We start from the raw sequence: 25,828 nt of genomic DNA on the forward strand, positions 1-25,828 counted from the left end.
CATGGATGGGACATTATATTCGTTTGTCTCATACTACACCGCAAACAAGGGTCAAGACAAATTTTTTACCTCAATGACATGTTTTCCTTCAAGCGAAACGCATACCCCTTGTGATAAAGTCGATTATCAGAGACTCCCCTATATCAGATCATTCTATGGTTACTCTCTCCCTCCGCCACTCAAATAACTCAAAAAAAGAATTTAAATGGCGAATCAATGAATCGCTTCTAAGTTATCCAGTCCACTGTGCTAGAGAAGGACCTCAAAGATTACTTTCACACGAACGATACAGAGGCAATCTCCCCAGCTATGCTATGGGCAGCCCACAAAGCTGTAATAAGGGGCAAAATCATTCAGCTTTCATCTCGTTTAAAAAGAGAACACCGGGCAGAAATAGACAACCTTACTAAAGAGTGCCAGGAATCATGTAAACGTAACAAATGGGAACACACCCAATCTTCTCTACAAACACTAGAAACCACCAGATTGAAACTCAACCTAGTCCTCACTACCAAGGCTGAAAAACACCTCCGCTGGTCGGGGACGAGGTTCTACTCCCAAAAGGATAGAATAGGGACCAAACTAGCTTCCAAACTTTCCCCCAAACCACGTCTGCTGGCATTTCCCAAAATCCGTATGCCATTTGGCACACTTACACAGAACCCACAACGTATCATGGAATGCTTCCATGACTACTATGCTACCCTTTACAAAGATGATAAATCAAGCCCTTCCTCCAACCCCACAGAGTTCCTCGACTCTATTTCATTTCCCAAACTCTCAACGAATCATAGTGAGCTGCTTGACCAACCCATTACCACCATAGCGATCAAGGAGACCATCAAGAATCTCAAACAAGGCTCCGCCCCTGGTCCAGATGGTGGGCTACTACAAAAAATTTGCAGACTCCCTATCACCTTACCTGGCCAGATTTTTTAACTCCCTACAATCAGAACCTCCCCTGGATAACTCCTTGAACCTAGCATACAGTACATCTCTGTCATTCCCAAACCAGAGACCAAACTTTTCTCTTCTTTTCTTTTTTTTTTTTTTTTTTTCTCTTTTTTACTCTTCTTTTCTCTTCTTCTCTTTACTTCTCCCATTTCTCTTTCACTCTCTGATACTTATACTCGATTCTCTTTCCCTCTTTGTTTCCTGTCCTGCTCTCTCTTCAAGTAGAGATGAAACATATCTCTGGCATGATTCGCTGCAAGCGGCTCTTGGCCGCTAAAGTCCAATTATAATCTTATTATGCAATAAGTTAGGTTATGATGTAAGGCAGCCAGATTCAACTACATAATAGAAAATAGTAGGTATGTGTCCAGGACCACGGTACTCAACATAACACCTACAACGTATCATTATTGGCAGACCTGAGTAGACATGCTTCCCCCTTCAGACCGACCAGGTAATTTCTCAGGAGGGGTTGCCCCGGTCAGTCTTCTCCACAGTATGATCCCCTTGGGGTGGAGTGACGCGCCCGGCGTGAGCAATCAACCTCCCAGATTACAATAGGCTACAAAATGGGTTGGCTGAGCGACGTTGTCGGCATAATGTTCTAGGACGATCTGATTGAGTGATCTGATCTACCTGGTCCTGTAATAATCCCAGGCACAACCCTCCCTAGGGCAGGGTTTCCTTATTCCTACTTTATCTAGTCGTCTGCTTTTGTTAAATACTGTGATAGTATACCTGATTTAGTACTGGGCACCCATCCGATCCGCCTTATCGGCATTTTATTGTAACATGTATCTATGAATAGTTGTTTGTTATAAAACTAATACAAATATTGAAAAGAAAAAGGTCCACTTAACAAGGTGAGAGTGGAGAGTGAATGGTGGTGATACCCCTTGCACTTTTTAGTTCACCATAAGGATGCAGAGTGCATGAATCACAGTATTCAGCTGCAATACAGCAATTAAATTTTATTTGGTTGTGTACATTTTTTTGGTAACACATTGCTGATATAATCATTGGGGAATTGCATTTCTCATATAAGAATTTTTACACTAATATATATATATATATATATATAGTCGCCCAAGTAAGGTTCAATGGGATTTGCCTTGCATTTAATAGGTTCATTCACCCTGTTTACAGTTGGTTGAATATGCACCAGGTGAATGTAGCTGTCAGCCAACAGCCAATAAATCTCACATTTACAGTATCAGTGAGGATTGAATTTAGCCTAAATCCATATCTTTACTGATACTATACATATTTCTCATAGGAAGGGAACTGTGGGCATGCCAGCTTTCATGCACTCCAATGGTGCTCAGGAGTGGTGGGTTAGTAAGGGGGGTGGACTTATGTGCCATCTACCTGCCCCACCCTCCCTCTCCTCCCTGGTGAACTGTTTTTTGGGATTCCTTTGGACTAACCAGTTCACCATACGTGCAGGTAAGCAAAAGTACAAATAAAAAAAATGCACACCATTGTTCAAAGGTGTCCTGCAGTATCCATCCAGCTTTAGCAGGTCAGAGGCTGGGTCTCCCTTTTTTTCACAGGTCATACTCTATTTGAGCACCAAAGAGGTTTCTTCCACTCTTGGTATGGTTTGGCAAGTACCCAGGAAACTCTCTGCCCATATTTGGACTAATACTAAATTTGGGAGACGTGCCCTCTTACATTGGTGGTCAGAGAGAGAAGATCCTCCAATATTAGTGATCAGTGCAAAAGGGCCTTATTACATTGATAGTAAGTGGTTACCTACAACAAGCAGATAGTTATAGAGGAGACACCAATGTCACCACTCGCTGTTCTAAGTGATGTTAGCACCAAAACTATGTGGGTGAGGGATTAAGCTACTTGTTGAGTAAGCTTGGAGCCCAGACGTTGACTAGGATATTTTTATTCACAAAAAAAGCAATTTATATTTTTAATTCTTGGGAAGACTTCTTATAATTTGTTTGTTATGCAGAAGCTTGAACAGTCTAAATCCCCTTTATTTTAGAATATCCATTTCAGGTCTGTGGCCCATTTTAAACACTAAATGAATAAAAATATTGAACTAAAAAAAATATATGAAAAATATGTAGCAAAAATTCTCCATATTTTTATTACAGAATTGGCTGCATGAAGTTTATTTAGCAAGCCTTCTCTGAAAGCAATTCCTACATATTAATATTTCAATTTAAATATGAGCTTTATCAATTTAACCATATCATTTTCTCACAAGGACTGTAATCCTTTCAAAGGGCTTGCAATGATATTATTGTGGCAGTTTAACTAAAGTGCCAGGCACTCTATAATGACACCTTTACACTTCCCCACCACTTCAGCCACAAGGACGCTTGAGAATATAATTTACTAAATTAGAGGACAATTACAATACTCCTTGATGGTAATAACTGGACTGCTTATGAGAAGTGACAATTTCATTACATGTAATTTCACAGTCACACCGAGTTTGTCCACAGGGCTTCAGTTCTAAAAAAAAAAAGCATTAATCTCTTAATCATCAGGCTAATTTGAACCTTCATGGCCAAATGTAGGTTAGTATTTTTTAAATTATGTGTTGCCTAAATCACTATGACTAACTAAGCTTTTCTTTGGAAGCCCTAAAATCATGGTATATACAGTATGAACGTTTTATTTTTTAAAGATTTATTGTTTTCTATGTCAGCTCTCAGGTTTACTAATGCCCCGTACACACGGTCGGACATTGATCGGACATTCCGACAACAAAATCCTAGGATTTTTTCCCACTGATGTTGGCTCAAACTTGTCTTGCATACACACGGTCATACAAAGTTGTCGGAAAATCCGATCATTCTGAACGCGGTGACGTAAAACACATATGTTGGAACTATAAACGGGGCAGTAGCCAATAGCTTTCATCTCTTTATTTATTCTGAGCATGCGTGGCACTTTGTGCGTCGGATTTGTGTACACACGATCGGAAATTCCGATAACGGATTTTGTTGTCGGAAAATTTTATAGCCTGCTCTCAAACTTTGTGTGTCAGAAAATCCGATGGAAAATGTGTGATGGAGCCTACACAATGTTGGAATTTCCGACAACAAGGTCCTATCACACATTTTCCGTCGGAAAACCCGACCGTGTGTACGGAGCATTAGAGTTTGATAAGAAGATATATTAGGTTGAGTGTTTCTGAGTGTTTCTGTCCACTCCCTCCTATTATTTGTATAAATGGTACACTATGCAATCCGATTGTATATTGTGTATTTAGTGAGAAGGGTGTTGATTGATTGATTGCATTTCATTTAAAAAATGTGCATCTAGGAATGGGAGGGTGGATGATGCAGGGTGTGTGCTAATGAGGTCAGCTGGTCAACTCCTTCCTGTGTCATGACCTAAAGTCAGATCAGGAAGAAAACATTACTAATGGAAACGTCTAGAAACGTGGCTTTAGACAAGAAAAGTAAGTGAGAGAGAGCTGTGCATGATGTCATAAGCCTAGGCTAATGACCAGAGAGGAAACAGGAAGTGGGCTGTGTAAGGTATTTACTGGCAGAAAAAAATGTTTTACTATCCAAAGTTAAAACAATAAGGGCAGAAGATTTAATAGATGAAGAAAATTACTGAAGGTATGCTTTAACTGCTTGCCAACCGGTTCACGCCAATATACATCGGCAGAAGGGCACGTACAGGCAGATTAACGTACCTGTACTTTGTCCTTTAAGAAGAAGCTTTAAGCCCGCCGCGACCTCCGTCAGTGTGATTGCGGGTCCCGCGGGCCCGATGTCCGCGGGGATGCCTGCGATCATCTCACAGAGAGGAAGAACAGGGAAATGCTGATGTAAACAAGCATTTCCCCGTTCTGCCTAGTGACAGGACACTGATCACAGCTCCCTGTAATCGGGAGCGGAGATCAGTGTCGTGTCACACATAGCCATGCCCCCCCACAGTTAGAATCACTCCCTAGGACACACTTAACCCCTACACTGCCCCTCCACATCAGGGTGGCCTGCCCCGAAGCCAAAAATCCCTGTTCAAGCTTCAGAAGCTGACGACTTCTATCCAGCCCGGAGCTCCTCATGCGGCCAAGATAGCACCAGCAGTGGCTCCCATTAGACATGTGCAGGATGAAAAAATTTGTTTAGTTTGGTTTAGTTTCGGTTCGTTATATAAATAAATTTGTTTAGTTAAATTAGTTGCATTCATTACATTCGTTTTCGGGATTCGTTTAGTTTCGTATTCGAATTCGACCGCATTCGAAAAAACTATCAAATTCTAAAAAAATTTGACCGAATTTGAAAAAGTAAACTATATATAACCATTTTGTGAAATTCGAATTTCATATAGAATGAAATCGAATTCCAATAGAAAAGATTCAAATAGAATAGAAAATAAGAATAGCATGCAAAAACAATAGAACAGAATAGAAAAAATATATATAATATATTCTATTCTAATCTTTTCTATTCAAATTCGAATTCATTCTGTAAAAAATTCCAATTCCGGAAGATGTTTTATATATATATTGTTCTATTTTTTTTTTTTTCTATTCTAGTCTTTTCTATTAGAATTCGATTTCATATAGAATGAGTTTGCATTTAAATAGAAAAGATTAGAAAAAAATTGAAAATAATAGAAAAGAATAGCATAGAAAAACCATAGACCAGCATAGAAAATAATATAAATAGAATAGAATAAAACATAATAAATATATATATATATTTTATTCTATTGTTTTTCTAGTCTATTTTCTATTATTTTCTATTCTAATCTTTTCTATTCAAATTCATTCTCGAATTTCGTCTAGAATGAATTAAAATTCGAATAGAAAAGTTTAGAATAGAAAAGAATAGCATAGAAAAACAATGGAACAGAATAGAAAAAAAAATATTATATATAGATATATATATAGATAGATATATCTCTATCATTTTCCGATTGAAGTGTAGAGGAGAACCACACACAGCTTTCAATCTAGTGTCAGCCGGTCCTCCCACCGACCTTGTGTATATATATAAAAATAAAGTTCAGATGTTCAGTTCTAAGGAAGGGTGCGAACAAATCAGCCTGAAACGTAATCTTTGTCTGAACAAATGATTGTAATGATTCTGTTTGGAGTGACTCTACTTGCTTTGTAATCTTTTTCTAAAGATTTGATGGAATAAAGCAACAAATTTTTAAGTGCAGCAACCTTTGGAAATATATATATAGATATATATATATATATATATATATATATATCTATATATATATAATTATTCTTTTGTTTTTCTAGTCTATTCTCTTCTATTCCTTACTTCTATTCTAATTCGATTTTCGAATTTAGAATTTCTGAAAATGATTATATATATATATATATATATATATATATATATATATATATATATATATATATATATATATATATATATATATAAAACCATTTTCCGAAATTCAGATTTCGTATAGAATGATTTTGAATAGAAAATAATAAAATAGAATAGAAAAACAATAGAATAGAATAAAATACAATATATGTTTTCTAGTTTATTCTTTTCTATTCTAATCTTTTCTATTCAAATTCATTCTATACGAAATTCGATTTTCAGAAGCCATGTTCCGAAATTCGAATTTAGTATAGAATGAATTTGAATAGAAAAGACTATTAAAGAATAGAAAATAATAGAAAAGAAAAGAAAAGCATAGAAAAACAATAAAAAAAATTATATATGTATTCTATTGCTTTATGATTTTATATTCTATTTTATTGTATTTTTTAGAAAATCGATTTCTATTGTTTTCAAATTCGATTTGAATATGTTTTCGAATTCGATTCGAATATGTTTTCGAATTCGATTCAAATATGTTTTCGAATTCGATTCGAATTAATTCGCTTTTTTTCGGATTCGTTTAAATTCATCACTTTTTGTAATTCGGAAATTTGGATGCATCCGAATTTCCGAATAATGAAAAATTTGTCCGAATTTCAATTCGGAACGAAACGGAATGCACATGTCTAGCTCCCATATGGACAGCACAGGAGAAGGAACCAGACCACAGGCTCTCCATGCCCCTCTGTGAGGGCTATCCAGGTGAGTCTTCTCCTCCTCTCTCTCCATCAACATGGAGCCCTATAAAATCCAAACCACGAATAGATGATCCTCCTTCCTGCCTTTCGGCACCTGCAGTGCCCTCTCTCTCCACGCCTGCAGTGAATACACAATCTGCTATAGAAGCCTTCCCTGCCACTGACCAGCCTGTATCAGAGCTAGCTATGAGCAATCACTGCATACAGATCTTACAGCAGCTGTTACTCCAATTTCCCAAACAGTGCAAGATCATGAGCACAGGCTGACTCATGTAGAAACAAAGATGAGTGAAATGTGAAAAACTCATAATGATATAGTGAACGTTCACACCCACCATGAAACCAAGATACAACTTAAATTGAAAATAGCGGATTTAGAAGATTGTTCCAGAAGGAACAATATTAAATTCCGTGGGATTCCTGAATCAATTACTCCTGATGCACTAATCCCATATATTCAACAGCTCTCTGGGGCTTCCTGACCAAGCTCACTGTTAAACGACAGGCTAAATCTTTTACAATCAGAACCCTGGACGCAGGCCTTGACCTACTTAAAGAGTGGTGCATTGTTCCTGATGAAGTTCACCCTCCAAACTCTCACCAGTCCCACCAAATGGAGGCAGAATGGACATGAACACCATCCTACACAAGGACTCTACCACTTCGTACTAATTCTACTCATAAGCTGGAGAACTTCGGCCTACCAGTAGTACTACAAGACCAATATGTTTTTCTTCCATATTGACCTGTTGTTAATATGGCTAATAACCTCCCCTCATGGCAGGAGCCTTTTTCTCTACCTGCTTTACTTGCATTTTTTGCAAGCATTTCTTATCTAATACCTTTTTTTTTTTTTCCCAGTTTCCATCCCTTTTTGTTAGCATCCTTCTGATCATTACTGCTTCAAAGAACCATCCTACATCCTCGGAAATACCTTTTATGCATCTCAGCCATACAAGATACCACCACAAGATCTGAACTAAACCCATTCCACCCACCGTTTACTCTACTCATGACCTCTGACGGATTGCCACCTTCTGAAATCCCTCTGCACTATCCAAGCTACACCAGTCACCCACCAGACTGCCTATATAAAGCTATCTACTTATCTCATTATGACACTTAAATTCACTTGAATTTAAGGGCCTTGACTCTCCGCAAAAAAGATCCTCACTCAATAGGGAAAGCCGTTTACTTAAAGCAGACATTCTCTTTGTCCAAGAAACACACTTTGCTGCATCTGAAAACCCCTCAATTTCATCTCAAACAATATTCTAATATCTACATGGCATCGAACACCAAAAAAACAAATGAAGTCTTGACAGCCATCCGCGATTCAGTAGAATTCATCAAACACTCAGAAACTATAGACCCACATGGATGCTTCCACACCCTTGTTTGTGATATCAACCAGACCCGATATACTCTGGTCAACATTCATGGCCCAAACACCAAACAATTCCACTTCTGTAGAAACCTCTTTGCACAAATAACGACCTGCAAAAGCGGTCGTCTAATCATTGGAGGTGATTTTAACATCATTAGCAAACTTGACACCTCATCAGGTAGAAGACCCACTCAGGCTCTCAACTCCCTTTTGCACTCCACCGACCTGTACGACATCTGGAGATGTCAACATGGAGCTGAAAAAGACTACTCTTACTACTCCCCCTCCAGAATTGATTTCTTCCTCACGGAAAAGTGGACTCTTCAACAAATTATGACTTTGACTATTTGGATCAATAACATGGTCTGACCATGCCCCCTTGAGTATCGAGATAGGTACCCGCACAAATAATTCTCTTCTACGTCTGTGGAGACTTGATCCAACCCTCCTGACAGAACCTAAGCATTGAAAGAAAATTGAAGCCCACTCTCTCTTCTTTGAGACAAACTCCACCACTGACATATTGATCCCAACTATATGGGCCACAAATAAAGCCTACATGAGAGGCATCTTTATTAAATTGCAAGCTTATGTTAAGAGACAGAGGTCACGCCAGATTGATGAGGTCCTAGAGTCCATCAAAAACAAAGAAGATAAAAATAAACATTCTCCCTCCCCATCACTCTCCTTCTCCATACTTAGTGATAGAAACAAACTCCGCTCCCTACTATCGTTCAAATATGCTAGTCACCTGAAAAGATCTAAAGCAAATTACTATTTCCTAGGGAACAAAGCGGTATCCCTTCTAGCAAAGTCTATAAAACAGCACCTTAAAACCAAAATAGCCCGTGTTTATCACCCTCTCTCCAAATCTCCAGTCTGCAAACCTTTAGACATAGCTAATGCATTTAGCGACTACTACCAGTCCCTCTGGAATCTTAACCACATGCCGACTGCCGCACGCCGATTTACTTCGGAAGAATGGTACGGCCAGGCAAAAGGGCGTACCCGTACATCCCTTTAAACTTCCCGCCTAGCGGGCATGCGAACAGTCTTTGATAACGCCCTGTAGGTTGGCGAAACATGTTGACGTATTTCTGGTTGCACTGATGTAATTTCCTGCTCCTTGGAACGCACTTCCTGGTTTCTGGAACACACGCTGTGAGTCCGGATCCATCTTTAATCCCTTTACATGCCTGTTTTTATCAACTATTTTGTAAGTACCGATTTGTATATGGAATAAATCCCTTTTCAAATGGTACTTTTCACTATTAGTTCCATTTTTTTTTTTTTTATCCTTTTTTGGTGCCTGGTGATTCTGCTGAGAAATTCCAAAAAGAAATTCTTTGATCTGATGTGCACAACACCACTCCTGAGCTTCTCTGGATACCATCACATAAGCCTGAAGTGACCCCCAGACTGCAAAGCTGGGGGTCGGGACTCACTCATTTGGTGAGTGGGGACACGGGGGGGGGTGGCGTTTCTGCACCTGAAAAGTCTTGGAACGCCTGTGGTCCATTGCACTTCAAAAGTTTTTTTTTTTCCCACTGTGGATCAGAACATTCAGCACATTTATTTGGACTTTATCTACATGTTTTCTGCACTCGTCTACACCTGGTCACACATGTTTTATAACATTTGCGAGCGCCACATTTCCATAATTTTATGTAACTATCTTAGATCGCTAAATCTCCACCTTTCAAGTTATAGGTCTTCAACCTGAGCTACTCCAGGGCTATATGGAGAACGTGATCTTAGACAGAAAATGTAGGGGCGTCGTCCTGTTCAGGTGGAGAGAAAATGGTTATTATGGATGCTTTGGCCAGTCTGGAATTATTGGCAGTACTTATCTAAGGGCTAAAAGGTAAGGCTCAAATCAGAGGAACCGGAGGGAAGGCGTAAGATTTCTGGGACTCCTGTCCCAGAGAAGAGGCAGACGTTGTGGACTTCTGCCATGAAGGCACAACCCTAAGACTTGTGGAATTCCTTGCCTAGTCATCTCCTATACTGGGACATGAAGCCAGACTTTCTGCCTGTGGCTTTGGCAATTCCTGTTTCAAGCTTATTTCCAAAAAGGGACTGGCCTTTGAAGAGAATCTTACACCAGCCTTGTTTGGACGAAGGCCTGAGCCATAGGGCCCACTTCCTGGTGACTGCATTTAACATCAACCGTGCCAAAGATTTAATTGTCAATTGAGGCCTCCACTATGAAAATTATCACTAGTTTCAGAATGTTAAATGAGGCTATAATATTGGATTTACTGAGATCATTTGACACAGCAGCCTCAGACTTATCAGTCAAGACCTCCATGGCTTTGGAGATTGCTGCTAGAGCCACCGATGCCGATGGCTTACACGCCCCACCTGCCACTAAGTAGACCTTTCTAAGGACTAAGTCTATTCTTCTGTCAAGGAAATCCTTGAACTTAACAGCATCATCTAGTGCTAGCGTGATATGCCTGACTAACTGCATAAGAGCTGTGTCTACTACTGGCAGGTCATCCAAGTACTTGACCTCACCATCCTCATGAGGTGACGTTTCTGGATGTCACTGTCCTCCGTGGTGAGGATGGTGCCATCACGACTCGTTTCTTCCGGAAACCAACAGCAGTCAATTCCATTATTACATGAATTGATGTTGCTTATCATTATATGCTGGTTCAGCACTTTTTTATGTTTTTATATTTTCTGTATGTGACCAATACTTTTTGATACTATTAAACTTTATAACTTTTAAATCATTGTTTCACAATCTGTGCCTTGAAAATCCCGCCCTGAGGGGAAATTTGCATTCTCATTCAGTAGAGGAATGTTGGCCATCCATTAGCAGATAAAATTACCTCCAATTTTTTGATTCTCCTTTGATGAAGAGTCACCTGAAGTCGCAGACTTGTCAACTGCCTGACAATCTCTGATTGCAGTATTTACTTTGGTGTGGTTACATGAGATGTAATGGCTTCCTGCTAAGGAGGAGGCTGAAATTTGTGCAGCAAAGTATTTTAAAGTGTCTTGGAAGGTTTGTTTCTTGAGTGATACCATCTCTTTTTTTATTGACATCTCTATCTTGCGTTGCCTCCCTAAAAACAGACCTCTAGGCCATCTTGCCTGGGAGCACCACACTGGGGCAAGCCCAACACATTTCTGGCCTAGGCTGTGGGTGGTGAATCTCGCTCCCTGGGAGGGGAATTGTGAAAACCAGAGCCAGAATGAGATTACCTATCCCTAGACCATTCCCAGTAATGGCTGTCTCTGGACAGGGAACGCTGAGCACTCCTTTCATGATCTCTGTTGGAATGGTGAGATGAGCAATGTCTTGATGCACGGGTGCATCCCAGATGCATCCCAAATTACATGAATAGGACTGCCTGTATGGAACACCTGTGCATCCCCGAGCAGGCAAAGATGGCCCTCACACAGACATACAGTATGCTATAATACGCCCATGTGAACATGGCCTAACACTGTACCACCTTCTCCCTAACCCATAATGCACCTGGACAGCAAACTATGTTGTGGTTGTGTTTTAGTGCAGTGCGCTATAAGTGCATAGATCCCAACTGTCCATGATTTTGTGGAACTGTTCCTGATTTGGAACAAAGTCCCCATTTCCCTCTTTCCTCCTCATTTGTCCCTCATTTTGGTCTGATCTATATAGTTGTATATAAAATGCACTTTTTATCTTTCAAAAAGTGTTTCTCAATGCTAAACCTTTCATCCAATTTCTAAATTCCTACAAATTCCATTTGTAAATGTCAAAAGCCATTATAAAGGAATAGTAGTGATAAAGAAAAGCACCTGTGGATTTAACTAATATTTTTTTGTATAATTCTCAGTTAAGGGGGCGTGGCAGGGGGGTGTATCCTATGCCTACATATTTTTGCTGATAGTGTGGTAATGTGGTACCCCACCAATGTATGGGTCCAGGATTCTTAACCAGGCAGGTTGAGGGGTTCCAGTGTTTTTGCTTGTTTGGGAGAAAACTGGCTTTTCAGTTTCCTCATTATTTAGTAAAGTCCACTTTGGGACTGGAACCCGGGGATTTCTTAGAGATCCGGGTGGGATGAAATCCCCAGTCCTGGGTCTGGATTTTGAGACTCACCGGCACACTGATTGTTCAGGTGTGTGGGCCTGATAGTAGAGTTGGAACTATCGTTCTGGGCTCCACCCTCCCGAGGAGTCCAGGCTTGCAAGGGCAAACCCAGAGAGTGCCGGTGTGCACTGAAGTAGCCAGAGAATGCAGGCTGCACTGTGAAAGTCAGAGACCTGAGTCTGAGGTCGCAGACAGTAGTTGGGAGATCTCCGTGTGGGAGCCTGAGCAGTGGGGTGTCTGCTGCTGATGAGAGCCAGGTGGCTCGGTATTTTTGTTTGCAATGTTGCATGTGTAAGCCAGGAGGCTGAATATCGTTTTAAAACCACTTTTGTTTTCATTTATGGAACTTTGTTTGATTTTCTTTAATAAAAGTGGGCCAAAAAGCCCTGAATAGAAATCATTTGTGTGGACTGTTCTCGCTAACGGGTGCTACACTTGAGCTAAACAACCCCCAAATATTACAAGTGGTGCTTGGATGTGGGCAGAACTGGAGATCCCTGAAAAAAAGTGAGTTCATCTGTTATATGAACTGTGTTTGTGTGCATGAGACAGCACAATCTGTGTGTGCAGGCGAGGAAAGCTTGCATGAAGAGAAAAGCAACGTGCTTTAAAGTGACAGTGCTCCGTTTTGTTGCTAGACTGCGCAAAAGTGTGGTGGAGTGACTGCGAAGATGAAGCAAGGGTTTGAGCCTGCTGGTGAGTATTGCAGACTGTTTTTTGCTTCACCAACTCCAGTTAAAGGGAAAGTGCATGCTGTTGCCCCTGGCAACGCTGGTGCAAGCAGGCCAGCTATCAATGTGCAGAGGCCTAAGTTTGAAAGAGGATGCAATTGGGGAAGCCCTGTTAAGGCTCTGAACAAGAGCGCTGTTTGCGGTGCAGAGAGTAGGGTCATGTCTCCAAGTGCCCACTGTCTGTCTCCAATACAAGGTGACATGGCCAGACAAAGGTCTGCAACAATGTTTGGGAAGCCTGATTTGAGTGCCAGGAGTGATCAACAGGCTGACTGGAAGTTGGAGAAGTATGTGGTTGCCCATAGCAACAGTGGTAATTTCAAGGCTGCGGACCACCACGTAAGAAAAGTATTGCCTGCAGAGGATAGTGGCAAGTTAAAAGCAACAATGCTTCAAGGAGAGCAAAGTCGCTGCGTTTAGGAAAGTCGGCAAAGTACAGCTGGAAGAGTACCATCTCCATTAGCAACGAGAGATCGAGTGTTAACCAGAAGGAGGAGCTACATTTGAAATGTGGAGCAGCGTCCCACTAAAGATATGTGCAGAAATGTACCATGTCTGGAATGTGGTCAGCAGGGGCATGGAATCTTTTCTTGTCCCAGGTTGTGGAACATAGCTGGTGATAGTGCTATTGGGCAAAAGCCTTTTTCTGCAAGCCCAGATTGTTTAAAAATGTTTGCAGTCACCCCTGGCAACAGTGAGGAAGTACCTGTTGTGCCTGCAGGGGGTGCTAAGGAGACAAAAATGGCTGCTGCAATTTCATCCTGTGGCCACCAGGGATAGTTGGCCAGTGAAAGTGCAACAAAGGATAGACCATGTACTCAAGTGAACATGGCAACCCCTGTTACAGTGATGGGTAAGACTGTTGCTGGTAAATTCATGAAGGAGACTGACTATGTGGCTGTGCACACTGGAGTGGAGGTGACCCCAAATGGGAGATTCACTGTCTGTGGAAAAGGACTTGCCTTGCTACAGTGCCCTGTCCAGTGGTAAAGTGGTAAACTTGAATGTGATGGGTAAAACTGCTAATATTGTGTTGGCTAAAGTGAATGGTCCAGTTACTAATGGGCTAGTGCAGCTCACTAGAGATAAAATCATTGCTGTGAATGCAGTTAAAGGTGTGCTATCTCCCCTAGCAACTGTGACGAAGGCCACAGAGGTGTCCCTAGAAACCCCCAGGGAGCTCTGTATTTTGGAGCCGGAGGTTGCCTGGGACAGTTATGGTGCCGTTTTGAGGGATAAGAGGGTACCTGAACATGGTGATAACAGAATGTCAAATGTTAAAACTGAAATATTTGAAAACATCATGGTGGAAATGGGTTAATGCAGTCTGCCAATGACAGGTATGAAAGCGTTTGTGCGTTTTAATGAAGCGCCACCAGAGCAAGGTGGTGAAGGTGTGGTATTGCAATCTGCTATGGTTAAAAATGTAAGAGAAAAAAGAGAAAAGGGGTGGTCTAGTGGAAATTGAGAGAGCACTTTATAACTTTAACGATATCCGACCCTTAAAGCTCAGATGTCCGCCTCATGTTCAAAAGTTACCAAAATTGAACTTGGTTCAAAAAGTGAACTCCCTACTGGCAAGGTGGCTAGTGTAGGGCCAAGGGAATTAGAAAAACATAGATTTTGGAAGCGCACTCGTAAAAATGCATGGGAGTGTCTTTGTAGAGACTGAGTAGATGTAGCAGGGGGACATGGAGAAAGTCACCTGATGGGACCAGATTTGACCCATGTGGTTGGTAGCTTGCATGGTCATGCCGAAGTGAGGAGGTTGTACTGGTGTATTCCGCCCTCTGGGTCGAAACAAGGGGGGGATGTGTGGTACCCCACCAATTTATGGGTCCAGGATTCTCAACCAGGCAGGTTGAGGGGCTCCGGTGTTTTTGCTTGTTTGGGAGGAAACTGGCTTTTCAGTTTCCTCGTTATTTAGTAAAGTCCACTTTGGGACCTGGAGCCCGGGGATTTCTTAGAGATCTGGGTTTTGAGACTCACCGACACACTGATTTTTCAGGTGTGTGTGTGGGCCTGATAGAGGAGGCTCTCTAATTAGGCAAAGTAGGCGGTCGCCTAAGGCCTCGCCCTCCCAGGGGCCTCGCCACCACCTACTTTGCCTAATGAACAGCCTCTGGCTATCCTCATACTACATCAGTCCCAAGTACAGTCAGCGGAGCTTCGTGCCGCCTCGTTCAGAGTACAGTTAGTCCTCCTCCTCTCTGCTTGTAACACCCTGTCCCACCAGGGCACTGCCCAGTCTCCACCCTTTTCAAGAAAACTCCACTGGAACAGCAGGTGTCCTTCTCGTCAGAACATCAGCAGACACAAACACACAGACCGTCAACTGCCCCGTCCCGCCCCGCCCGCCAGCAAATCCTGTCCGTTCTTACGGCCGATATCTTGTGCAAGGGCACAGCTAGCACCTCAGCACAGGATCACGGAGTCCACCCTCCTTCCAGGGCGGGGCTTCCATGGTGGAGGCGGAGCCAATTCCAGTACGCTGTAGCCTGTCTGTGTGCAGCCGACTGACTGAGCTGTGAGGGGACAGAGCCTTGCTATGTGTGAGGTACATGGGCTTGGGGGGTGGCACATGTGACTGGGGGGATTACATGTGACTGGGGGGGTGCAGGTGACTGGGGGGGTGCAGGTGACTGGGGGGTGTACATGTGACTGGGGGTGTGTGCAGGTGACTGGGGGGGTGTACATGTGACTGGGAGGGGTACAGGTGACTGGGGGGTGTGCATGTGACTGGGGGTGTGTGTGCAGGTGACTGGGGGGGTGTGCAGGTGACTGGGGGGGGTGCAGGTGACTGGGGGGTATGCATGTGACTGGGGGGGTACAGGTGACTGGGGGGGTGTGCATGTGACTGGGGGGGTGTGCATGTGACTGGGGGGGTACAGGTGACTGGGGGGGTGTACATGTGACTGGGGGTGTACATGTGACTGGGGGGTGTGCAGGTGACTGGGGAGTTGAGAGCACTGACACCAGTGCACAGTACTAAGTATTAATTAAATTGAATTGCATATATTAAGAGCCCTGGTGTCAGTGTGTTCTCAGCACTGGTGTCAGTGTGCTGTATCTCAGCGCTGGTGTCATTGTGCTGTATCTCAGCGCTGGTGTCAGTGTGCTCTATGTCAGCCCTGGTGTCAGTGTGCTCTCAGTACTGGTGTGATGGAGCACACTGACACCAGCGCTGAGATAGAGAGTACTGACACCAGTACTCCTAATATATGCAATTCATTTTTATTGCTTGAATTATTATTTTTTTCCCATTATAGACGTTAATGGGGCCTCAGGTCTAGGTTATGCCTAAGGCCTCACAAAGCCTAGAGCCGCCTCTGCTGATAGTAGAGTCAGGACCATGGTTCTGTGCTCCACCCTCCTGAGGAAACCACTTTTGTTTTCATTTATGGAATGTTGTTTGATTTTCTTTAATAAAAGTGGGCCAAAAAGCCCTGAAAAGTAATCATTTGTGTGGACTGTTCTCGCTAGCGGGTGCTACACTTGAGCTAAACAACCCCCAAATATTATAAGTGGTGCTTGGATGTGAGTAGACTGGAGATCCCTGAAAAAAAGTGAGTTAATCTATTAATATATAGTATCTAACAAAAGTGAGTACACCCCTCACATTTTTATAAATATTTTATTATATTTTTTCATGTGACAACACTGAAGAAATTACACTTTGCTACAATGCAAAGTAGTCAGTGTACAGCTTGTATAACAGTGTAAAATTTCTGTCCCCTCAAAATAACTCAACACACAGCCATTAATGTCTAAACTGCTGGCAACAAAAGTGAGTACACCCCTAAGTGAAAATGTCCAAATTGGGCCCAATGTGTCAATATTTTGTGTGGCCACCATTATTTTCCAGCACTGCCTTAACCCTCTTGGGAATGGAGTTCACCAGAACTTCACAGGTTGTCCTCTTCCACTTCTCCATAACTACATCATGGAGCTGGTGGATGTTAGAGACCTTGCGCTCCTCCACCTTCCATTTGAGGATGCTCCACAGATGCTCAATAGGGTTTTGGTCTGGAGACATGCTTGGCCAGTTCATCACCTTTTACTCTTATGCCGCGTACACACGAGCGGACTTTACGGCAGACTTGGTCCGGCGTACTGGATTTCGTGGGACAATTCGATCGTGTGTGGGCTCCAGCGGACTTTGTTTGCTCAAAAGTTGGACGGACTTAAATTTGACACATGTTTTAAATCTATCCAACAGACTCTTCTTTCTAGCGGACAAAACCGGTCGTCTGTGTCCTAGTTCGACTAACTCAAACTGACGCATGCTCTGAAGCAATTCCAAGACGGAAGTGCTCGGTCTGGTAAAACTAGCCTTCGTATTGAAGCTAGCAGATTCCTCTTCTGTGATCTTTTAATACAGCACTTTTTTTTTTTATCTATAATGCGAGAGGAATGAAGTTGTTTTTCTGCTTTATATTCACACAGAGTTCTCACAAACTACTTTCTTCATGATTTATCCTCATGCCATGACTAATATGATATATTTAAAAATCCAGATCTCCATAAATAAAGTATAAAATTAGATTTTGGACTCATATTTTTTTTTTGGATTGCTTTCCACACTATCTATTTTACAATGTGTGCTAAATTATACAAACATTTTTTTTTAATTGTATTTTTGTAGTTTCAAGTTACCACAATAACCTTAATATTTTGTGTTGTTTTAATGAACCTTAATAAGGTCCCTTGTTAATTAGACATGGGGGGTTTATTTTCCCAAGGCAAATTCATTTTTCACTACAAGTGCAAATTGTACTTGGAATTGCACAGAAAGAGAGCATTTTGAAGTGCCTTCGCTGTGGATCCGAGGGGCACATGCAAGGAACCACAACAAAAAAAACCCTTTTTCTTGCACATGATTGTATGATCAAATCAGCAGAGCTTCCCCTCATTTCAGCTCTTCCCCTCAGATTTACAGCGACTGCACTTCAAACAAGTGCACTTGCTGTGCAATTTCTAAAGTGCACTTTTCACTAGTATTTAGCACTTGATTTTAGAAATGATTTAGCCTTTTGACAAAAACACACATAGGGGTTGATTTACTAAAGGTAAAAACACTGTGCACTTTGCAAAGTGCAGTTGCCCTCTCTAAGAGCAGTTGCTCCAGAGCTTAGTAAATGAGCAGAAGCTCTGCTGACTTCCATCATCCAATCATGCGCAAGCAAAAATGCTGTTTTTTTAATTTTCCTTGCACAGGATTGGGTACTCTTTGCAAAGTCAAGCCTTACCTCATTGCCTAAGCTCTGGAGCAATTGCACTTGCAGAGGGCAACTGCCCTCTGCAAAGTGCACAGTCTATTTGCTTTTATTAAATCAACCCCGTAGTCTTTTTGACCTGTACCTGCCTACTCCCAAACAAAATGTCGTTTTGGAATCCAAACACATATAGTGAATAATGTAAGGTAACAAAAAAAATCCATTTATTTTGGTTAACCAAAAATTAGGAAGGCAACACTGGAGACACTTTTAGAATCTGTGAAGCCTTTCGTCCCCCAGGACACACATCAAGTTTTAGGACAAGAAAATTAATATCTTGCGACTAGGGAGCACAGTCAGACCAGACAGAAACCAGGCAATCACTTTCGAGTCTTCCGTGGAGCCTTCCCTGCACGCTTCTCTGCAGCCTTCCCGCCACGGTTCTCTGCAGCCTTCCTCGGAGGCTGGGCCTCTGGTGGTATACTTGGCGCAGGAGGAGGAGGAGGAGGAGAAGGAGGAGTGGCATCATCTGCCAGATACGTTGTAGCAGTAAGTTCCCCTCTCAAGCCCTTCTGATAGGCCTGAAAAATCAAACCCTCACAGAGGAGGCGTTGCCCCTTTTCCAATTCCAGCAATTAGGTGGCTATATAGGTCCCATACGCCTCCTCTGCATTGGGTGGTGTACTCAGGATTTGGCTTGCTTCACGTATGAGGGCTAGGGATTCCTCCTCAGTTTGGGTCATTCTCCTGGGCCTTTTGGTAAGAATGCGGAGGGGAGGCACCTGACACTCCGTGCGGCTTCTACTCGGCCCAGCCACAGCCTCCTCCTCTCTCCCACTGGGCAAGGCCTCCTCCTCTCTCCCACTGGGCAAGGCCTCCTCCTCTCTCCCACTGGTCAAGGCCTCCTCCTGGCTGAGGTCATCCTGTGTAAAAAAAAAAGGGACATAGTTGTAATTTTGTGTTACGCAATCACACACAATTTTCAGCTCATGACTTGCAAATATAATTCTCACCAAATAGTAAAGGCTATCTATTTGACACCACCATTATTACTGCTGATCAACAATATCTGAAGTACATAGGCGTGCGCACAGGATGTGCCAGGTCTGCCTGGGCACACCCTAATCGCCTTGTGTGGTGCATATTCCCCCCTGTTTAGACCACTGATATTTCATCCCCCTAAAAACTGTTATAAAAAAAAAATATTTTTTTTTAAATAAAATAAACAATATTACACTGTCCACTGCCCTACTGACACCATCAGTACATATACACATGCATATGTATTTGAGCTTTGGGGTGCACACCCTAATGCAAGAGGCTGCGCACACCTATGCAGAAGTATATTTTTGGCCACTACTGTCTAGTGATATGTCTACATGTTAATATTTGTGATGAAGTCATTTTTTATGAAGCACTTAAAAATGTGACACGTTAACATCATTAATAACATTTACACAATCACAAATTCCACAAAAAAGGATACTTTGCTGAAGCTGGGCACATCCACTTCATCAGGGATGAAAAGGCCCAGTTCTTCCTGGGACTCCTCGGCTGGGGTGGAGGTGGATAGAAGGCTGGAGGGAAGAGTGGGGGAAAGGCTGGAGGGTAGGGTGGGGGGAAGGGTCGTAAGTGATTGCCTGGCTTCTGTCTGGTCATCCAGGAATCACATTTTGTGGTAGTACCACGACTTGGGTACATAAACTTGGTCGGCTGCTGCTCCGGATCTGAGCGACTCCTGGATTTTATTGTGTTCCCGCTTATACATGTTTCGCAAGATACCAATTTTCTTGTCTACAAACATGAGGTCTGCCTGGGGGACTCGAGTCTTCACAAATTCTAAAAGTGTGCCCAGTGTTGCCTTCCTTACATCTCTATTGTAATATAGTGGGTGTTTGACCTCTCACAGGTTTTTCTTTTCCTGATATAAGTCGATAAATCTCGACAAAAAATCTGCCTCTTTAAAAGGATTCATTGTTGCTGAAAGACAAGACACAAGATCAAAACTGTAATGTCAGTCAGAACTCCCAGGATTATTTTGTGAAGAATCTAGGGGACACATATACACACACGCACACACCCCCACGTTTAATCTTACCTTCGTTTCTGACGCTCGCTACTTCCGCACGGACATACGTAGGCCATTGTAATAGCTTTATATACACTGCGCATGTGTCATGCTCCGCCTGCGTCTCCCGCCCCTGACGTTCTTTAGTACGATTTGTCCCCCTCTTCGTTGCGCAGTGGGAGTATATCGAGAAAGATGGCGGAGAGATTCAGTGGAAGTAGCGCGGAGGAAAGCCCGGAGCCACAACCATCCACATCCCGGAGGAGATATAAGGCCACCAATATGGCTTTTGAAGAGATGGTGGAGATGGTGTCCATATTGAGAAGGGAGGACTACGATGGGGAAAAAAGGACCGTACACACAACCGAATATGCGTAAGGACAAAATAATGTCCTCAGTTGTAACCGCTCTAGAAGCTAAATTTGGCACAAAACGGTCTAAAGAACAATTGAGGAAGCGGTAGTCTGACATCAAAAGTCGGGAGCCAGAACAATATTGGCGAATAAATAAGCTGCTTAAAAAAAGTAAGTACTTGTTGTGTTTTCCTATTGAGATACTTAACTTGCATGGTCATCCATATTTTTATCGTTTACACAGCATTGTTCGTAAAGACCGTTCTTTGTAAAAGACATATGATACTAAAGAAAATGGCTTTTTTTTTCTCGCAAAATATGATGGTACAGGGTTGGACATATACATTTATGTCTTGATAATTTTTCGTATTCCACTAATTTGTGGATGTGGTGTAGATGTGTTGGAAAATATAATGCTTCTTCAAAAATGATTCAGTGTAATGTAAGGACAGGACACACCAGCTGCTTCCACATCTGGACTCACGAGCACTAGTGTACTATGTGACCATAAAGAAATTTTAGAGGGGTAATACACATAGGAGATCACTGAGGTGTCTGCATCTGTGAAACTTGCATGAAATGTGTATTGTTTAGAATTGTTGTTCAGAGGGAATGTTCATCCTGTCTTCTAAATTTTTGAGGACAAAAAAAGGCAATTGTCCATAACTCCTAACCAACGTTTTAGACTATTTTTAAAAATATAAAATATCACTGTGTTTTAACTATACCTTTTGTTGACTTATCATAGGGGAGAAAAGACTCAGACAACAGTCCAAGGATCCCAGGACCCCCCAAGTCACCAGCCTGAGGCTGAAGATACCCCAAGCCCCAGCCCAAGACCACAACCACCCGACGAGCTGGAGGAAGGAGAGGTGGAGGAAGTGTGCAAGCTTTCAACCCCACCAAGTGAGTGACTGACACCCCAGCGTAAGGTAATGTATTTAGGCGTGCATATTTTAACCCTTGTTTTTTTCACACATTTTAGGTGAGCTTCTGGTTGTGGAAGGCCAAGCGGCAGAGCCATTCACCACAGACAGTGCCGAAAGACTGATTGGCCAGATAATGCTGTGGAATGGCCAAATTGATAAAATGCGTGACCAAATTCACAGCATGCAACTTCGCCTGGACTCCATGCAACAGGAAATGAAGAACATGATTGATGTTTTGGGCAGAATATAATAACGTTTTGCCTAAAAACATCAATCATGTTCTTCATTTCCTTGGGAAGTTTATTTCTTCTTGTTACCAAGAAATGTTTATGATGCACACGGTGCGTCATCATGTGCTATCTTCCATCATGGGATATCAATGTACTTGTTTTCTGTTTGCAACCCCTTCATCCTCAAAATTATTAAGTGGTGAGAGGAACAAAGGGATTGCACACACAAAACACGTACATTGCTCCCCCATGATGGGATATAGCACAAGTTGACTTGACCCTTTTGTAATGCTCTATTTTGAGCATCTTAAAAATGTTCTATTTCCAAGGGTGACATCACCAGCACCGTTCTTAAAATGTTGAACTTTGTAAGTTCTTTGATTTTTTTTGTATGTTTTTCAAAACACTGTTGTGAATTTTAAGATTTTAAACAAGGTGTGTTTTTGTTTAAATATGCCTTTAATAACGTTTTCTAAAAAAATAAATTAAAAAAAAAAAAAAAAAATAACCAAAAAGCAAAAAAAACAAAACATTTTTCAAAAAATGCACCTTTCAATGTGCACACAGAAAAATGTTTTTACTACTACAATGTGTGTGGCTGATTATTTCTCAATAATATGTTTAGCAAATTTTTGTGTGGTTACAGTGACAAAGGGCCTTATTAACTAAAGGTAAATGCACTTGCCACTACAACAAGTGCACTAGGAGACAGATCAAACTAAATGCAAACAAGAAGAAAAACAAGATATTTTTTCCAAATATTTTTTTTTTTATTATTTTGTAAAATTAAAGCTCTTCTTGAATAGCAATGGCCCCCCGACCATTAAAATAATTCACATATCACTCACGCAGTTGACGTGCGGTTCGGGGGGCCAAGCCAATACGGCCAATTTCCAGGCCTGTCATTGTTGGATCTTGAACAAGTCCGGCCTCAGGCCCAACAGAGGTAGCAGAATGTCTACGTAAAAAGTTATGTAGTATGGAGCAAGCAAGTATGACGTGATTAATTTTATAGTCCGCCAGATTTATGGCTGAAAGGAACAAACGGAACCGTCTGGCCAGAATCCCAAAGGCATTCTCCACAACTCTTCTTGCTCTGGCCAGCCAGTAATTAAATACCCTCCTCTCAGGGGTGAGTGTTCTTTGGGGGTAATGGCCTCATCAAGTGCTCGCCGAGAGCAAACGCTTCATCAGCGATAAAACCTGAGGGGAGTCCATCCACATTCTGGTCATCAGGTGGCAATCCCAGGCCACCAGTCTGGAGATGCTGGCACAGCTCGGTCTGTGCAAACACTCCTCTGTCAGAAATCCAGCCGTTCTTCCCCACATCCACAAACAGAAAGTCCAAATGTGCCGAGACCACCGCCATCAAAACTACACTATGGAACCCCTTGTAGTTATAGAAATAAGACCCCAAATGCGGTGGTGGCACAATGCGGACATGCTTCCCGTCAATCGCCCTGACACAGTTGGGAAAGTCCCAATGGTCAGTGAACTGGGAGGCCACAGTCTGCCATTCCTGTGTACTGGAAGGAAACTGTGGAGTGAAAAAACAAAAAAAATTTAATATAAGGAATTTAAAACATAACTTGGATATCAGATTACACAAAAACATTAGTGAACAACAGCAGTCAAACATTATTAATATGTGTGTTTGTTATTTAAATTAGAAAAAACAGGAAGGCCCACTTATAAGATTAATCCCCCCCTCTGATGGCTCATTAATCAATTTTAATGTGGGGGGAGGGGTTCTAATTAGGTTAAGAAACACACCTAACATTTTAAAACATTTGAGGGGTGGGGGAGGGGTTCTAATTAGGGTCAAAAACACACCTGACATTTTAAAACATTTGAGGGGTGGGGGAGGGTCAAACAGTACAATGGAGCTGACAATATACATTGTTCAAGGGACTATAGGCTAGAGATATAAATGGACCCAGGATTGCATGGTGGGGAGGTTATTGAATGTAAATATGCATGTAGGGCAATAAATGATTAACGTCAAAAAACAGGCATGCATGAAGATAAAGGGGACATTCACAGCATATTCCAAGCATGGTAATTAGGTAAGGAGGACATTTAGACTATACATTAGCAAACATTTAATACATATCATGTAATGTTAAAGGATAAAACTTACCTTCATATAGTCCTTCTGGAGGACCTGAATGATGGCAGAACAAGTCTCTGGGATTATGAGCCTGGGGGGAGATGCCTGTCGAGAACTTCAAGTCCTGAAGACTTCTCCCAGTCGCCAAGTAACGTAAAGTGGCAACTAGCCTCTGCTCCGCACTGATGGCTTGCCTCATGCAGGTATCCTGTCTGCTGATATAGGGGGTCAGCATAGCCAGCAGATGCTCAAAAACAGGGTCCGTCATCCGGAGATAATTCCTGACATCCTCAGGATTATTCTCACGGAGCTCACGGAGTAAAGGCATATGCGAGAATTGGTCACGCTGGCGCAACCAATTCTTCATCCATGAACTTCTCCTCGCCCTGTTTATGGACTGGACTCGGGTCAAAGTATTAACCCCAACACCAAGTCCCCACGCAGCATGAACTCGACAACGAGTACGTCCACGCGACATGGCTTCAAAATGGTCGGCTGGTCAAACAAACAAACTTATAACAAACGCACTGAAGAACAGCAAGGCCTATGAAGAACGACCTGAAAATCAGGAACGAGCGGACCAGAATGGCCTGCAAGGCAGGTTACGAACTGACCAACACGCACTGAAAAGCAGATACAAACCTCACAAGCACAAACTGAACCGCAGAAAAAGATCAAAATAAGCTGAAGTGTGAAAAGCGCGAATCGTCTCTAACCAAACTTCTACTAACACGAGATAAACACGAGATTAGCAGAAGGAACCCAAAGGGTGCCGTAGTGGGGCTTGAATTTCCTTTTTATAGTCCTGTCGTACGTGCTGTACGTCAGCGCGTTCCAAACCAGCGGATTTTTGCAGTGATCGTGTGTGTCCAAGTCCGTCCCTTTTTAAGTCCGGCGCAAGGAGCCGACAAAGTCCGGCGTAAAGTCCGCCGAGCAAAGTCTGCTGTAAAGTCCGCTCGTGTGTACGCGGCATTAGCTTCTTTAGCAAGATGGTGGTCGTCTTGGAGGTGTGTTTGGGGTGGTTATCATGTTGGAATACTGCCCTGCGGCCCAGTCTCCGAAGGGAGGGGATCATGCTCTGTTTCAATATGTCACAGTACATGTTAGCATTCATGGTTCCCTCAATGAACTGTAGCTCCCCAGTGCCAGCAGCACTCATGCAGCCCCAGACAATGACACTCCCACCACCAACCGTGCTTGACTGTAGGCAAGACACACTTGTCTTTGCACTTCTCACCTGGTTGCCGCCACACATGTTTGACACCATCTGAACCAATCAAGTTTATCTTGGTTCCAGTAATCCATGGCCTTAGTCTGCTTGTCTTCAGCAAACTGTTTGCAGGCTTTCTTGTGCATCATCTTCTGGGATGACAGCCATGCAGACCAATTTGATGTAGTGTGCGGCGTATGGGCATATGGGCTGAGCGCTGACAGGCTGACTCCCACCCCTTCAACCTCTGCAGCAATGCTGGCAGCACCCATGTGTCTATTTTCCAAAGACAACCTCTGGATATGACGTTGAGCACATGCACTCAACTTCTTTGGTCGACCGTGGCGAGGCCTGTTCTGAGTGGAACCTATCCTGTTAAACCACTGTATGGTCTTGGCCACCATGCTACAGCTCAGTTTCAGGGTCTTGGCAACCTTCTTATAGCCTAGGCCATCTTTATGTAGAGGAACAATTCTTTTTTTTTTTTCAGATCCTCAGAGTTCTTTGCCATTTGGT

This window comes from Aquarana catesbeiana, linkage group LG07, assembly GCF_042186555.1.
Source record: "Aquarana catesbeiana isolate 2022-GZ linkage group LG07, ASM4218655v1, whole genome shotgun sequence".
Lineage (NCBI taxonomy): Eukaryota > Metazoa > Chordata > Amphibia > Anura > Ranidae > Aquarana > Aquarana catesbeiana.